The sequence below is a fragment of the Zingiber officinale genome, chromosome 8A (assembly GCF_018446385.1).
Source record: "Zingiber officinale cultivar Zhangliang chromosome 8A, Zo_v1.1, whole genome shotgun sequence".
NCBI classification, from domain to species: Eukaryota; Viridiplantae; Streptophyta; class Magnoliopsida; order Zingiberales; family Zingiberaceae; genus Zingiber; species Zingiber officinale.
Window position 1 is genome coordinate 70,878,055 of NC_056000.1, and position 17,130 is coordinate 70,895,184.

Sequence of the window (17,130 nt, forward strand, 5' to 3'; positions counted from 1 at the left end):
GATAATCCTACAAAATATTGGGACCGAGACAAAGTTTATTGCAAACTATCAATAATTAATCCAGACCTTACAATTAAGGCTCAGGACTTAAAATATACAAATTGAGAAACTGAAGAATGTAAAATGCACATTAATCAACTCTTAACTTTAGGAGTCATTCAAAGGTCCACATCTCGGCACCGAAGTCCAACCTTTATAGTTAATAAAGGATCAGAACAAAAACGTGGCCAATCTAGAATGATATTTAACTACAAGAGACTTAATGATAACTATCAAGAAGATGATTATAAAATCCCTGACAAAGACCAACTCTTAAATAAAATCCAAAACTCAAAATAGTATTCTAAATTTGACATGAAATCAGGATTTTGGCAAGTCAAAATGCACCCTGAGTCCATTGAATGGACAACCTTTTCCTGCCCTGAAGGACATTTTGAGTGGCTTATTATGCCTTTTGACCTTAAGGTAGCCCCTCAAATATTCCAAAGGAAAATGAATGACATCTTTCGAGATGTTTCTCTCTTCACCTGTGTATATATAGATGATATTTTAGTTTTCTCTAAAACTAAACAAGAACATTATGCTAATCTTTATATTATTTTTAACCTATTTGAGAAACATGGTTTGATTATTTCTCAAAAAAAAAAATGAAAATAGCAACTACTCATATTGATTTCCTAGGTGCAGAAATAGGTCAGGGACAAATAGTCCTTCAACCTCATATCTCTGCTAAAATCCTTGATTTTCTAGATAAAATGGACGATACTAAAACCCTAAGAGTTTTTTTAGGACTCCTAAATTATGCAAGACCTTATTTAAAAGATATAGGAAAAATTAGCGGCCTCTTTAACCGGACAAAAACATTTCAATCAACAAGACATCGCACTAGTACAACAAATTAAACAGTTAGTAAAAATAATTCCCATGCTAACACTCCCACTTGATTCTGAAACCTTATGCAGGTATGCCTCTGGAAAATTTTAAGAAAAAGGACATTTAACTTCACTAGATTTTGAAATATTAGCAGTTATTTACTGTCTAGAAGCATTCAGACTATTCATTTACAATAAGCAAGAAATTACTATTAGAACAGACTGTGAAGCTATAGTCAAATATAGCCAACAAACTAAAGGATTAAGAAAAGGATTAAGTACTAAAAGATGGTTAAAATTCACAGATACCATTATTAATAAAGGTTTACGTATTCAATGAGAACATATAAAGGGAATTAATAATTCTTTAGATGATACTTTATCTCGTTTACTCTACTAAAAATTTTTTTTCAGGTGATGGATAGACCAAGGAAAGTACGAACATCATTTGCTACTAAAACATTAAGATTCAGTACTCAAGAATTACAACAGTTCATACAACAAGAGGAGCAATTCCGCTCTATATTCAGAGATAAACTAGATCACATACAACACTGTCTGATTGACAACATTTGGCATATTCCAACTATTCCTGGCAATTCTGGATACAAGATAGCAGTTATAAATGCTTTAACAAACTATTTTCTAACAACCATACAAAAACCAGCAGGCAAGAAATTCTCTTGCTATGTTGTCTTTTCTGGACCACAAGCTAGGGTATATGCTACTTGGGAAGAAACAAACATGGCCATACAAGGCCTAGAACATCCTTTCTTCAAAGGGTATTATTCACTTGAGGAAGGTTTTAATGCGGCCAGAGCCCAACTTGGTGCTAATTTTTTTATTAGCAGTTTATTAAAAACAACAACCATGATGACAAACTCAGTCGGCTCACAAACTGAAGAAACTCCTACATATGCACAAATTACTGAAGGAACTCATTGGTCTCCTTCATCTTCTACAGCATTAATAGACAAAACGCCACAAAGGCCTAACTATTTAACATTAGCACAACTAAAGGAACAAGCTGCTACAACCTTCGCTCAAAGAACATCAGCAGCTCATATATTGAGTATGCCCAACACTATACTTGAAGACATCAACTCTTACATGCGAAATTTAGCAGAACAGTCTACATTATAGATTTTTATTGAATTATGTGAAGCCTTAAAAGCCTTCCATAAAAATCCCCCTCTTGGGATAACTATTGTCTATGAAGCAAAATTTGGCCCAAAGCTAAAATGTCAAAAACTCGGCCCAGCCTGTGAAGACTCTGCTAAATACGGATATCCATGCCAACTGTTATATTCCTTTCGTAAGGTTAACTTGGACTATGAGAAGTATCAGGCAACCTCTTACAAAGGAAGGCTGATTACTCCTTTTCTTCTAATGGACTATGGACTGCTTTATAAAGTTTGGATACATGATCCAGACTCGGTCAAAGATTTTCCTAAAAAACTTGGAACTATTATTTCTTTGGCCTTAGAAGAAGAGGAAACGTTTGTCGTATGCACTTTTGACAGCTCTCCACCTGAATGGCTCGATCTCAATATTGAACCGGCTAAACATCTGGTTAAGATCGACATCAATGAAGTTAGAGGTATCCAGACAGAACTTGAAGATTATCCCTCCGACCCAGATCTTAATTGGGAAGCTCTTCCTACTATTGGAGATCAACTAAAGCACTCGAGAGCATCAGTACAAGGAACTAATTGGGCTTGGGACCGTTTGATAGATCTAGATAATTACTTCTTAGTCAGAGAAACTTATACCGAAAAAATCTACTGGCCAAAAGATATGGGCACTAGATTCTTCCCTTTCTACTTTAAAACACAACATACAACCTTACTGCAACATTATCAAAGAAAAACTGAAAGATATTGTCAGAAGCGACTAGCCAGCCAAGTTCTCTCTGCTAGAGCATACAGAGCAGCACTCCACAAAAGTATGCAGCCAGACTTAGCAGGAAGCTCACAAACTCCCTCTCTGGACCTGACAGGAGACAACAACCTGGACAACCTAATGGAGACTTAAAGGACAACTTTGCAAAAAAAAAGTAAAAATAGTAATAACTCATAATTTCACTACATCGGTACATTACTGTTATCATTTACTATAATTCCGCACTTCCCTACTACTTACTTTTATTTACTGTTCACTATTTACTATTACTATTCACTGTTTCTATTCACTATTACTATTCAATATTACTATTCACTGTTAGTATTTACTTCAAACATTGTTCAGTATTTACTATTTAAGTTCTTACACAACTTCTAAGAAGAAGCATAATAAAATAGTGTTATTCTTTTTATTTGGGCAGGCAGAAGATAAGTGGCCTGGTTCATTACAGGCAAAACAAGTGATAGTATTAGCATACGTCTTCTTTGGTTTAAATTTTTACACATGTTTCTCTTTATTAAGATAGGGTTTCTTTTCTCTACTTTTTCTAACATAGTAGGTCTTTTTTGTTGGTGCAACATCCCTCAGGTCAAGGTTGACCTGGGTGACCAAGCTGAGTCTTGGTTTGAGTTTAGATGTTTGACAATAAGAAATTGATTGAAGAAGAGTCAAGTAGGTCAAGGTTGACCGGATACTTGACAGGGAAGTCCTGGTGAGTGAAGCCAGGCAGAAGGAAAACCCTAGTGAGTGAAGCTAGGTGAAAGTCCTGGTGAGTGAAGCCAGGTGAAAGCCCTAGTGAGTGAAGCTAGGCAGATGGAAAACCCTAGTGAGTGAAGCTAGGTGAAAGTCCTGGTGAATGAAGCCAGGCAGAAGGAAAATCCTAGTGAGTGAAGCTAGGTGAAAGTCCTGGTGAGTGAAACCAGGTGAAAACCCTAGTGAGTGAAGCTAGGTGAAAGTCCTGGTGAGTGAAGCCAGGCAGAAGGAAAACCCTAGTGAGTGAAGCTAGGTGAAAGTCCTGGTGAGTGAAGCCAGGTGAAAGCCCTAGTGAGTGAAGCTAGGCAGATGGAAAACCCTAGTGAGTGAAGCTAGGTGAAAGTCCTGGTGAGTGAAGCCAGGCAAGGGAAAATCCAGATGGATCAAGGATGATCGGACATCTGGTGTTGGGAAGTCCAAGTAGGTCAAAGGATTGACTGGATACTTGGCACGAGGAAATACAGATAGGTCAAAGGGATTGACCAGACATCTGATGGAAGTCCAAGTAGGTCAAAGGAGTGACCAGATACTTGGCATGAATAGAAAAGTCTAAGTGGGTCAAAGGGATTGACCAGACACTTGGTGGGAAGTCCTAGCAGGTCAAAGGAGTGACCAGATGCTAGACATGATGTACCAACAGGTCAAGGTTGACCGGATGTTGTTTTGAGAGGCTTGGAACTTGGTTTTGGGCAAAAACCAAGTGTTGGATCGATCAGTGAATCGATCCAGGAGCTGGATCGATCAGTGGATCGATCCAGGCTTCTCCTAAGCGAACAGAGAGCCTCTGGATCGATCCGTGGATCGATCCAGATGTTCCAATCGATCAGTGGATCGATTGGGACGCGGCTGCTTTGCGCGATAAGCGCTGGATCGATCCGTGGATCGATCCAGGCGCTCTGGATCGATCCGTGGATCGATCCAAAGCCTCCCCGATCGATTGGGAATATTCGAATCGATCGGGATCCGACCGTTGCGTCGTATTTGAGCTGCAGGCGTGCGTTGGCTGCAGCAACTCTTCACCGTTTCATCTCAGATCTTCGCCAGCTCCTCCACAGCACTCTCAAAGCTCGTGATCGCCAGTTCTTGAAGGTTCTTGGAAGCTCTCCGAGTTAAGAGGCGGATCAAAGGCAAGAAGAGAAGCTAGGGTTAGGGTTTTCTGCATTCATTGTAAGCTTTGTGCTTGTATTTTGTTTCCCTTTCCTTCTTCTTGTACCGAGAGTCTTGTAGGGCTTCTCCGCCCTCGGTAGTTATCGAAAAGGAGTGTCTCATAGTGGAGGGTGCGTGCGTGGTGTGGATCCTTGGATTAGTCACCTCCTTTGGAGGTGGATACCAAGTAAAATCCTAGTGTTAGCGTGGTTGTATTTGTTTCTATATTTTCCGCTGCATATTCTTGAAGAAACAAGCAACGCCGAGCAACGCCAAGCACCGAGCGAACGCGACGAGCTATTCACCCCCCCTCTAGCTACTTTTGGTCCTAACAAGTGGTATCAGAGCGAGGCCGCTCTTCACCGGAATCATCGCCGGAAGGGTCAAGCGTAACAAGAAAAGCTAGAGGGTGAAGAAGTTGGAGCAAATTCTTCAAGTTCAAGACTTTATCAAGCTCAACTTCAAGATGCAATTCCAAGATGGACTTGGATTTGACACAAGGGTGGCTCCACCATACACTTCTACGAGTTTCGATTCTTGGAAATCAAGAATCGAAAATTTTCTTATGATGGAGATAGAGCAATGGTTTGCTCTAATGGAAGGTTTCAAGACTCCAAGAAATTCAAAGGGTAAAATTATCAAGAGGAGCAAGTGGAACCAAGAGCAAGTCCAGAGGTGCGAGGCCAATGACAAAGTGACCAAGCTCTTGGTCAATTTATTGCCAAGCACCATCCTTTGCAAAATTGGAGAATTTGACGATGCAAAGGAACTATGGAGCAAATTGGCCAAGTTTCATGAAGAGATCCCCTCCACAGTACAAGATCATGAAGAATCCGGAGAGGGTGACTCTTTGGAGCAAGATCAAGAGGAGGACTCCGAGGTTGAGAGATGCTCAACCTCCGAAGAAGAAGAAATCCAAGAAGCTTCATCCTCAAGGGAATGCAACGAAGGGAACAAGGAGGGAGCATACTCCTTGTTTCATATTCAAGATGATGAAGCCTCCACCTCCAGGATTGAGGGGGAGCAATCCTTGGTGACGCCGGATCAAGAAGAAGGAGAAGCTTCTACATCCGGGTCAAGAGATGAAGAGATTGAAGAAGCTTCTAACTCCACGAGTCAAGAAAAATCAAATGGAGGAGAATCAAGATCGGATCAAGAGGAAGCTTCTACCTCCGGATCCAAAGGAAAAGATGCCACCCCTACAAGCAAAGGTATAAATATTTCAATTAAAAATAAAAATCATATTATATGCTTTGAGTGTAGGGAACATGGGCACTACAAGAGCAAGTGCCCTAAATTGGCCAAGAAGAAGGGCCAAGTGGCACAAAAGGGCAAGGCGAAGCCCAAGGAGATCATCCCCAACACAAAGAAGAGCAAGGAGCATATTATATGCTTCTCTTGCAATCAAAAGGGGCATTACCGAAGTCAATGCCCCAAGGGGAAGAAGGTGGTCAAGGCTCAAGGACTAGTCAGGGGGAGTCCAAGGTAAAGAAGAAGGTATCTTTTATTGAGCCTACCCCCTTACATTATGGTGAAAAGCATGATAGTTCTAACTTTTATCATTTTAATGCAATTTACCATAAGAATAGAAAACATGAGGGCTTTAAGGAAAAACATGTGGCCCTACATGCCAAAACTACCCAACCTAAGGTTAGGAAGGTAGATAGACACTTGGGCGGGAACACTAAGGAAAATAGACACATGCCCAAGATCAAAAATGCTCATGGACCAAAACCTAAGAATTTAATGATAGAAAATCAAGTCTTGAGGTCAAGACTTGACAAACTAGAAAAGACCCTAAAAAGGATGGAGAATATCCTTAAAGGGCAAAATGAGCAATACCTAGGGCTAGGAGCACAAAGGTCATCCAATGACTATAGAGGTTTGGGATACAAACCCAAAGCTAAAAAGGATGTGCCTAGTTATCATAGGGTTCCATATAGCTATGGAACAAACCCTAAGTCTAGAGGTCAAGTCAAAGATACAAGGGAAGATATCCCTAGAAGTATCTTTGCAACCAAAGTGACTAAGACTTCTAAGAAGTCTAAGAAAGTCACTAACAAGGTCACAAGGGAGGCAATCCCTAGAGTTGACCTAGAAAGTGTGACCAAGGCTTCTAAGAAGCCCAACAAGGTCACTAGGAAGGTATCTAGGGAAGTTATCCCTAGTGAGTACCTAGAGCATCCAAGGAGCACCAATAGGTGTTGGGTTCCTAGGAGTATCTTCTCTACCCCATAGATGGGTTAGAGAGTGTCAACTCCGATTAGAAGGGTAGTTAACCCAACTTTGAGGAAATTGACACTCAAGGAGCATTTTCAAGGTTTTAGTTTACCTTTGAAAATGAAATGGACCTATTGATTACTCCTTGAAAGAGTAAAATGTATCTAATGGTGAAAAATTGATTTTATCTTAAAATGGCACAAATTGGGAAAACCTTGAGAAATACCAAGTTGGGATTTTGGTATTCTCTTGGAAATTTAAGGCAATCCGGGCCTTGATTTATGTAATCACTCTTGAGGAAAAATGGAATATGCCAACATTTGAGGATATGTTTAATTATTAAGTGGCATAAACAAATCAAGAGAAATAAGAAATGTCAATTTAGGTTTTGGCATTTCTTTGAAGTAATTAGGGCAATCTAGGTTTAATGTTTTAAATTAAAACAAGTGGTATCGTTTTAAGTTAAAACAAGTGGTATATTGTAAGTTTAGCTAAGACTTTAAGGATACTTAGATAGTTAATCTAGGTATATTTTATTTATGCTAAACATTGTCATGATTATTTGTCCATCATATGCCATGACATCATGTCTATTTTTGAATTCATTGTTTTATTATGAAAACTCCAAAAATACCATGTCATGACATTCATACATCATGTAGTAATAGGATATTTTCTTTTGAAAATTATTTTCTTTTGATGTATGCCATAACATAATCATGCATTAAGTTTAATTCCTTGTAATTAAGGACGAATGACATTTAACAACAATTATTGACAAGTGACATCCTAGGTGGATGTCTAATATCTCTAGAATGCCTAGATAGATATGCATGATCCCTAGATTAGGGCAAAAACCAAAATCTACATCTCACAAAGACTATAAGGTGACTTGTATGTGATTAGTGCACATTAGATACAAGTGAGATGTTAGGATGATGAACAAAGCTCAAGATGTTGATTTAGTGCATTCTTTTGAGTTTTAGGTTCATCAAAACACATAGTTATGTGTTTTCCCATCATTGGGAAAGCTAATGTACAAGTCATGTGCATTAAGCCCAAGGAACATGATGGGATATTGATTTTTAAAAGGTTTTAAAATGTTTTTGAAAAACCTTGGTGAAGGCTATCTTTTGATAGTAATCACCATTGAATAGTTAGACACAAACTTGAAGAAAACTCTAAGGTTTTTGCAAGTTTTCAAGTTTGTGTCAATCTTTGAAAATATGAAGTATTTTCATAGAAAACTATTTTTCTTTGATAGTATATGCCCTAAATAATGTCTACACAAAATCTCATGATTTTTGGATTTTTGTAGAATTTTCTAGGGGTTTCTGAAGTTGACTGAAATGGAATTTCAGCAACTATCAGAGCTCCGATCGATCCATGGATCGATTGGAGTGCCTGAATCGATCCGTGGATCGATTCAGAAGGCAAGTCTCCCGCGAGCAGAAGCTCGCTGGATCGATCAGCCGATCGATCCAGGTAGTCTGAATCGATCAGTGGATCGATTCAGAAAGGTTCAATCGATTGGATCCCAACTCCAATCGATCCAAGTTGCTGATTTTGGCTGGGAAGGCCTGATTTCAGCATCTTTGAACCATGGTTAGTCTATGCAACCATTCCAAACCCCTAAAATACATTTGTATACAATACAAGGGTGTTTTCGTGTTGAAAACAAGGATGGAATGGTTATGGAAGACTTCGTTGAAGTTTAGGTTGAGGTTTGTTTCAAATTTTGAGTATTTGAACCTCAAAAACTTCTAAATTTGGGTTTCCTAAAGGTTTAGGGATTCCAAGTTATTGTTGGTGCAATGACAGAAGTCACCACCATGTCTTTAGGGGGAGGGACTCTTTAAAGACATGAAAAATTACTTTTCATGAACCTTGGAAGGTGATTAATCTTCTTTAAAGACAATGCTCATGTATGAGCTTTTGAACTTGAAATGGGGAGTGGATATCCTCATTATTTCAAGTGGGAACTCAAGTGGTTAGATAATGCTCAAGGTTGGGTATTTGTCTACATTGAGGGAGAAGTTAAGGATAAATGAAGGGTATGAGACCTTCATTATCGTGTTGATCACAACGAGTGATGTTGTGAACAATGATGAGTAACTCTTCAGGGGGAGAGTCGTCAACAAATGGATTTGTTGATGTGTACCCAAAATTGGGGCATGGGTTGATGTGTGCCCAAAGATGGGTTGATGTGTGCCAATAGGGGGAGAATGAAAGGACCTATGAATGGGTGTAAGTTAGGCTTTCATTACCTAGAGGGAGTGTGCCCTCTTAGGGGGAGAATGAAGAGCTTAATTTATATGTTCATTACCTAGTGGCATGAAGATTGAGGCTATAGGATTAGCCTAACTTACATGTTGTATTGTAAGTGTTATTGTGGTATTGTCAAACATCAAAAAGGGGGAGATTGTTGGTGCAACATCTCTCAGGTCAAGGTTGACCTAGTTGACCAAGCTGAGTCTTGGTTTGAGTTTAGATGTTTGACAATAAGAAATTGATTAAAGAAGAGTCAAGTAGGTCAAGGTTGACCGGATACTTGACAGGAAAACCCTGGTGAGTGAAGCCAGGCAGAAGGAAAACCCTAGTGAGTGAAGCTAGGTGAAAGTCCTGGTGAGTGAAGCCAGGTGAAAGCCCTAGTGAGTGAAGCTAGGCAGAAGGAAAACCCTAGTGAGTGAAGCTAGGTGAAAGTCCTGGTGAGTGAAGCCAGGCGAAAACCCAAGTGAGTGGAGCAAGGCTGAAGGAAATCCCTAGTGAGTGAAGCTAGGTGAAAGTCCTAGTGAGTGAAGCTAGGTGAAAGTCCTGGTGAGTGAAACCAGGTGAAAACCCTAGTGAGTGAAGCTAGGTGAAAGTCCTGGTGAGTGAAGCCAGGTGAAAGCCCTAGTGAGTGAAGCTAGGCAGATGGAAAACCCTAGTGAGTGAAGCTAGGTGAAAGTCCTGGTGAGTGAAGCCAGGCAAGGGAAAATCCAGATGGATCAAGGATGATCGGACATCTGGTGTTGGGAAGTCCAAGTAGGTCAAAGGATTGACTGGATACTTGGCACGAGGAAATACAGATAGGTCAAAGGGATTGACCAGACATCTGATGGAAGTCCAAGTAGGTCAAGGATGACGGATATCTAGTGAATAAAAAGTCTAAGTGGGTCAAAGGATTGACCGGACACTTGGTGGGAAGTCCTAGCAGGTCAAAGGAGTGACCAGATGCTAGGCATGATGTACCAACAGGTCAAGGTTGACCGGATGTTGGTTTGAGAGGCTTGGAACTTGGTTTTGGGCAAAAACCAAGTGTTGGATCGATCAGTGGATCGATCCAGGAGCTGGATCGATCAGTGGATCGATCCAGGAGCTGGATCGATCAGTGGATCGATCCAGGCTTCTCCTAAGTGAACAGAGAGCCTCTGGATCGATCCGTGGATCGATCCAGATGTTCCAATCGATCAGTGGATCGATTGGGACGCGGCTGCTTTGCGCGATAAGCGCTGGATCGATCCGTGGATCGATCCAGGCGTTTCTCCAGAGCACAGAGACGCTCTGGATCGATCCGTGGATCGATCCAAAGCCTCCCCGATCATTGGGAATATTCGAATCGATCGGGATCCGACCGTTGCGTCGTATTTGAGCTGCAGGCGTGCGTTGGCTGCACCGTTTCATCTCAGATCTTCGCCAGCTCCTCCACAGCACTCTCAAAGCTCGTGATCGCCAGTTCTTGAAGGTTCTTGGAAGCTCTCCGAGTCAAGAGGCGGATTAAAGGCAAGAAGAGAAGCTAGGGTTAGGGTTTTCTGCATTCATTGTAAGGTTTGTGCTTGTATTTTGTTTCCCTTTCCTTCTTCTTGTACCGAGAGTCTTGTAGGGCTTCTCCGCCCTCGGTAGTTACCGAAAAGGAGTGTTTCATAGTGGAGGGTGCGTGCGTGGTGTGGATCCTTGGATTAGTCACCTCCTTTGGAGGTGGATACCAAGTAAAATCCTAGTGTTAGCGTGGTTGTATTTGTTTCTGTATTTTCCGCTGCATATTCTTGAAGAAACAAGCAACGCCAAGCACCGAGCGAACGCGACGAGCTATTCACCCCCCCTCCCCCTTCTAGCTACTTTTGGTCCTAACATTTTTGGGTTTTATTGCCTTGGGCTTTGATACCGATTTTCTTGGTGTTCTTGATGAATGATTTAGTCTTGGCCTAGGTTGGTTGAGACCATATTGTTGAGGGGTATATATTTGGCTACAAAATCCATATTGTTGATTTTTGAGTTATTTTTGTATGTGGATATAGGTACATTTTTCTTTGAGTATGTAAATAATATGTTGAATTCTCACTCCAATGTTGTCGTATTATGGTGCTACATTCATATCCGTCTAGACCTTATGTATTTCCTTTCCTAGGTCTCCTGGAAGTTTGCTAAAGAGTCTTTTCCCTAGCTCTGGGTTACAATAGTTTCCTGAAACTGCTGTTAATGCTAGGAAGTCATTACAAAAAGGTTTAATCTAGTTCCAACTAAAGAGTTGTAATTGTTCTAAGTCCCTCATAGCTTCTCTTTGTCTTATATCTAATCCAGTATTAGCGTCTCTAGCGGTAAATAACCTATGAATTGTATAGCAAAAATTGAGTATGTTATTTCCTTGTGAGGCCATTATGGCTACTTCCTCAGGATATATAGTTTTATAAGCTTCCCATGCTGCCTTGGCAACATCGCCTAAGTAATTTTCCCCGACTCTTATCATGGCTTCCCCTGTTTCTATGTCCAGTTCATGCCTGACTTGATAATCTCTCTTAATAGAGACTATCCACTGTTCTAAATAAGTATCATAAAGTTGTGGATCATCGCATTCTCCAATATTTAATAAGACCAATTTTTTGCCAAAATAAGTAATTTTAGGTGGTCTCCTTTTTCCTATTGTTCTTAGTAAAGGATTATTATTAGTATACGAGGTAATCTTTGTTCTTGGGGGATGTCCTTCTCTATAATTTATAGTTCTCATAGAGCTTTCAGGGTATCTTACTTGTAATGGTCGTGGTCTGAAATTACTAGTACTACTAGATTCATTAAATTTACTGTTGAAAAGTAATCTTGCTTTTTAGCTATTATATTGTAATCTTCATCAAAATATAACATCAAGTCAAGTTCTAATTTATGGTGTAGGAGGTCAAATTTTTCTAATTTTTCTAAATCTTCTTTAGTAAAATAAGTAGTTATTTCAAATGGGATGTAAACATATTCATTTAGGTCATTATAAAATAAATAATTATCTTCAGCAATGTTGTTTGTATTAGTTTCCAGTGTACTATATTCTATGTTCATTAAGTTCATATTGTCTTGGTTTTCTTCATAATCTTCTTCTTGTGATGTTGAAGGTTTGTAATTATGAAATCTTACTATGGAGCTACCGTGTCTATTTTGTAAATAATGGATTCCGTTGGTTGCAAAGTTTGTGGTTTAGTGCTTAGCTCCAAATTAAGAGTCCAATCTAATTCGGCAAGTAAAGTAGATGAAAAGTCCTTGGGTTTTAAGAAATAAATTCCTTTTGTAGTAAGAGTTTCAATGATATTAGTAATTTGAACTTTAAAACTATTGTTAATATTTTTCATTATTTTTCCTAGAAAGATTATGTCTATTTGGATATTATGTCTTTGAAAGTCTTCCTATCCTCTGGCTTGTACTGAAATTTTAATATGTTCTATAAAGTCTGGGATTGTCATATTGAAGTTTGGACAGAAATAGGTAATTCCTAAATTGCTATTCATATCTACTTCAATAAGTCCAATAACTGCCTTGTCATTGTCAGAAAATCTTGAGTCGTAAAGAACTAAAAGTACTTTGACTCCTATACTTTTTCTAATAAGTCCTCTTAGGTCAAATACTATTAGTCCTAGATGTATGTAGTGGTGTTTTCTTTTTAGAAGTATTCGTGCCGATTCTTCAGTCATTAGATTAAATTTTTCTTCACCTCCATCTGGTAAATGAAGTGGTTGTGTCATATAATGTCTATAGAGTGATGTAGAAAAGGATAATAGTCCTTGATTATATATTCTCCTTGGATTTAAGGTATTTAGTTGTTCGTTAGAAAAGGTATCCAAATTATGTTCAATATCTATTAGTTCTTCTAATTGATAAATAACAATATTTGTTGATGATCTTCTTGGAATCACAGATAAGTTTTTATTTGATTGTCTTAAAGTTTGTGATAATCCAGAAAAACTTTCAATTTGCATTTTTGTTCGTAGATCCATTTGGAATGAGGTCTTGTGTCTTGTATGTGAGAAACTTATAAGTAGTAGGTTATTGTCGGGTAATTATTTTTCCTAAAGATAATTTACTAAGGTCTTTATGTATACTTTCTAGGGCTTCTTTAACATCACTTGTATGAGTGTTTTTATAGATATGGCTTTCAAGGGTGAGAAGTTGAGTTTCTAAAATCGTGAGCCTATAATGTAAGGAAGTAAGTAGTGTCAATATCGTATTATTTTGTTGTACTAATATTTGGTCTCCTGGATTTACTAGTGCCGCGTTACTGTAACCGATGTCTTTATTTTTGGCAAATTGTTGAGATAATTCAATGGCTTCTTCGTAATGAGCATTTTTAAATTGTATTTTGTTCATAAAAGGTCCTAGAGAGTCTTAGGGCTCTGATACCACTATTTTATTATGCTTCTTAGAAGTTGTGTAAGAACTTAAGTAGTAAATACTGAACAATGTTTGAAGTAAATACTAACAATGAATAGTAATAGTGAATAGTAACAATAAATAGTGAACAGTAAATAAAAGTAAGTAGTGAGGAATTATAGTAAATGATAACAGTAATGTACCAATGTAGTGAAATTATGAGTTATTATTAATTTTACTCTTTTTTTCCTGATAATTTGAGAAGATCCAATTTTTTTTTTAGTATTATGTTTTATAGGTATGTAATTGGGGTCTTTAATAGTTGGATCCAAATTTATTTTAGATTTTTTTTTTCCATCCCGGGCCTCCTATGTAGAAGGATATATATTAACAATTATTAAAAATGACACCTTATTATAATTATTCAAACACTTATTATTTTACCCTCTAATTAATTTGTAGACATCATTATATTTCATAATCTTTGATTAGTTGATTGATTAGTCAGTGTAGTCCTTTTTTTACTAGAGTCGAGAGCTATAATTATGTACAATGGCAGAGCCGGTGGGTGGGCTATGAATGTCGAAGCCGATGTTGTTGTCCTTCTCCTGTTCTCCATGATAAATTCATGGATTTGTCCCTTCTAAATTCCATCGACCCCGGGCTACAATCCTGATAAATTTGAACGTGACTCACCCCTTGATCACATATCACTTTCTTTATATCTACATCTTTACACCTAATTAATTAGTGTCATTGCTTTTCTTTTAATTATTAAGCACCTCGCCTAACATCAATAATAAACACTTATTTATAATTAACTATCAAATATGAACAAACACTATGCTGATTATTTTATTTTATTTTATTTATTCAAGACGTGATTGAACTAAAAACATACTAATTTAGTGATAAATTTTAGGGACGAAAGATCGCAATGATCACTAATTAATAATAATAAAATTTTAGGGACGAAACAACCATCATCACTAATTAATAATAAAATTTGCAAAACAAATAAATTTATCCTTAAATTAACAACACAATTATTTTGTAGCAAAATTTGTCACTAAGATTATATTTGTCATAAAAATCGTTGTCAATTAATGATGGATCTCGAATTCTTTGCCAATTTGACTTGAATCCTGCGCTGAATTCATTGCCAATTTGGCGATGAATTAGCAACGAATTCAAGATTTGTCATCAATGTAAAGATTTTGGGACGAATGTAGCATTCGTCGTCAATTTTGGAACAAATTCAGGATTTGTCGTAAATAGAAAATGATTAATCAGACTGGGTAACGTCGAGCCTGGGGTGACCGCGCTCGCAGTGGGCACCCCAGGAGCCCAGTATCCTTTAGTTGCGTGCTCCATTTGGAGGAAAAATTTCTGCAAATTCGTCATAGCTGAGGCTCAAACTGCCGCTGCACCATAGCTTTCCTTTATGGTGGCAAAAGGCAAATACGCTTGTCCCCAGCGCCTCCGTCAACCCGTCCCAGGACCAATATGAAGGAGGTAAATCACGAGGCTTTGCCGAGATTCGAATCCCAGATCTCATGGTGGCAATATCTCATGCGCTAACCACTAAACTCATCCGAGTGGACCATAACTTTCCTTTAGACACTTAGGAAAGTCGTAAATGAACCTGATTCCGTCCGGAAGTTGAGTCGGATGAAGGCGGGTCTTGTTGTGTGGAAAGTTGACGGAAAGTCGTTGAAGCGTTGGATCTACCGGGTACCCTACTGGAAAGGTTCCCACGGGTGGCTGACGGCGAGAGATGACCAAGACGATGACGTTGTTGCTCTGCGCACACTCAGACGAGTCCACCAGTCGTTAGAGACCAGAAACCAGAGAAAAAGTCTCCGGGTCAAGCCCTCCGATGCTCAAGTCAAGTATTTTTTCCCTAGAAATCAAAGAGAAAGGACGAAAAGTAAAGACTAGTGAGAAATTACGAGTGAGCGTACCTGCGTAAGGGACAAAGCCTCCCTTTTTATACTGCAACGAAAGTTTCTGGGTCTGACGGGTGTCAGAGAATATCGGATGTCAGACTTTGTCTGGCGGTGGATGACAGGTGACATCTTTTCATAGGCTGGCGATGGAATCAAAAGGATTAATGAGCCTTGACTGTGAGAATATCCCCCGACATGCTGATTATTCTCTGACATTCCCTGACAAGCGGTTATGATTCCTTGGCTTGTTTGTCTTGTAGCGTCTGGACGACGAGTCTGTAGTTCGAGATCTGTACCCCGACTTGCTTCTATCTGCTATTATCTGTAGCGACCCACCTTCTACACTACTACTACTCTCTAAAGGTGAACGCTACTTAACTACTAACTCTACTTAACCGGTACGCTACTTAACTACGAGAAATTCCTACCGAAAAATTTCGGCAGCATCTCCCCTGTTCCGGTGACCATAAACTGGGATACATAAACATATACATCAGCCACAGGCGACTGGAACATATATTAGACAACCACGCAGTTTATATATATGAAAAAGAATCAAAATACTAAAATAAATAACTCTAACCATGCATGATAAAAAAAAACACTCCAATGAAAATAGCATATACAAGTTTTAAATTCTTTTAAAAATTCGACGGAAGCAATCTTAATAAATTTTTAAGCTAAGTACCAAGATCTCTCTATAGTCCTGGCATCACACATCGTCACAGCATCTCCTTGTCGCCTTCCTTCTTATACTTTTCCTTTATCTTTTATCTGCAGTAGGAGGAATGCAAACTATAAGCAAAATGCTTAGTGAGCGCTATCTAACTCACAAAATCTCGATATGCATGTATATAAATAAAAACATGCTAAAACTGAATGCTTAAGGAAAAAGTGACTCGTGCTCATCCAATAGTAAAGAAATCAAACTAACTGAAATGCTAAACATGTAAAGCTACTCATGCTCATAAATAGCAAAGAAATCAAACTAACTGAAATGCTAAACATGTAAAGCTAATCATGTTCATAAATAGCAAATGACAGTAAACTACTCATGCTCTTCTAATAGTAAATAACAATAAGCTAATCTAAATAACATGCTAGCATAAAAGAAAACTCAACTTGCTGATTTTAAAACAAAGTAAAACTTAATTCATTTGTTCTAAACTTATTCTTTTATCTCACTTGTTTAAAACTTATTCTTTAATAATTTTGTTTAAAACTTATTCTTTAATACTTTTGTATTGATGTGAAACTTATTTTACTTGTTCAAAAGCTTATACTTTTAATACTTCAAAATAGTAATCAACTTCTCTTGGGCCCAGGCGTAGTACCATCTTGTGCGCGTTCCCTAATAGGTTGGGGTAGCGAGCCACCAATCCTAAAAGAGCATACTTTGGTCTACCAGGGCCAAGACCTTTGAATTGGACACCTGGATTTGTTTAACGACAACCTTGGAAGTCGGGTACTAGCCTCTTCTTAAAAGTAAAATACTTATTATCTTAATTACTTCTTCTTTAAATGCCTTGGCATTTTAATAAGCACCTTGTGTGTCAAAATCCCTAAAGTCTTGACTTTGGGATCTACTTAAGGCCTTGACCTTCTTCTTTCTTTTCTTTATCTTTCTTATACTTGTTAATACTTCTAAAAGAATACTTCTTTTAAAGGAAACTGAAATATTT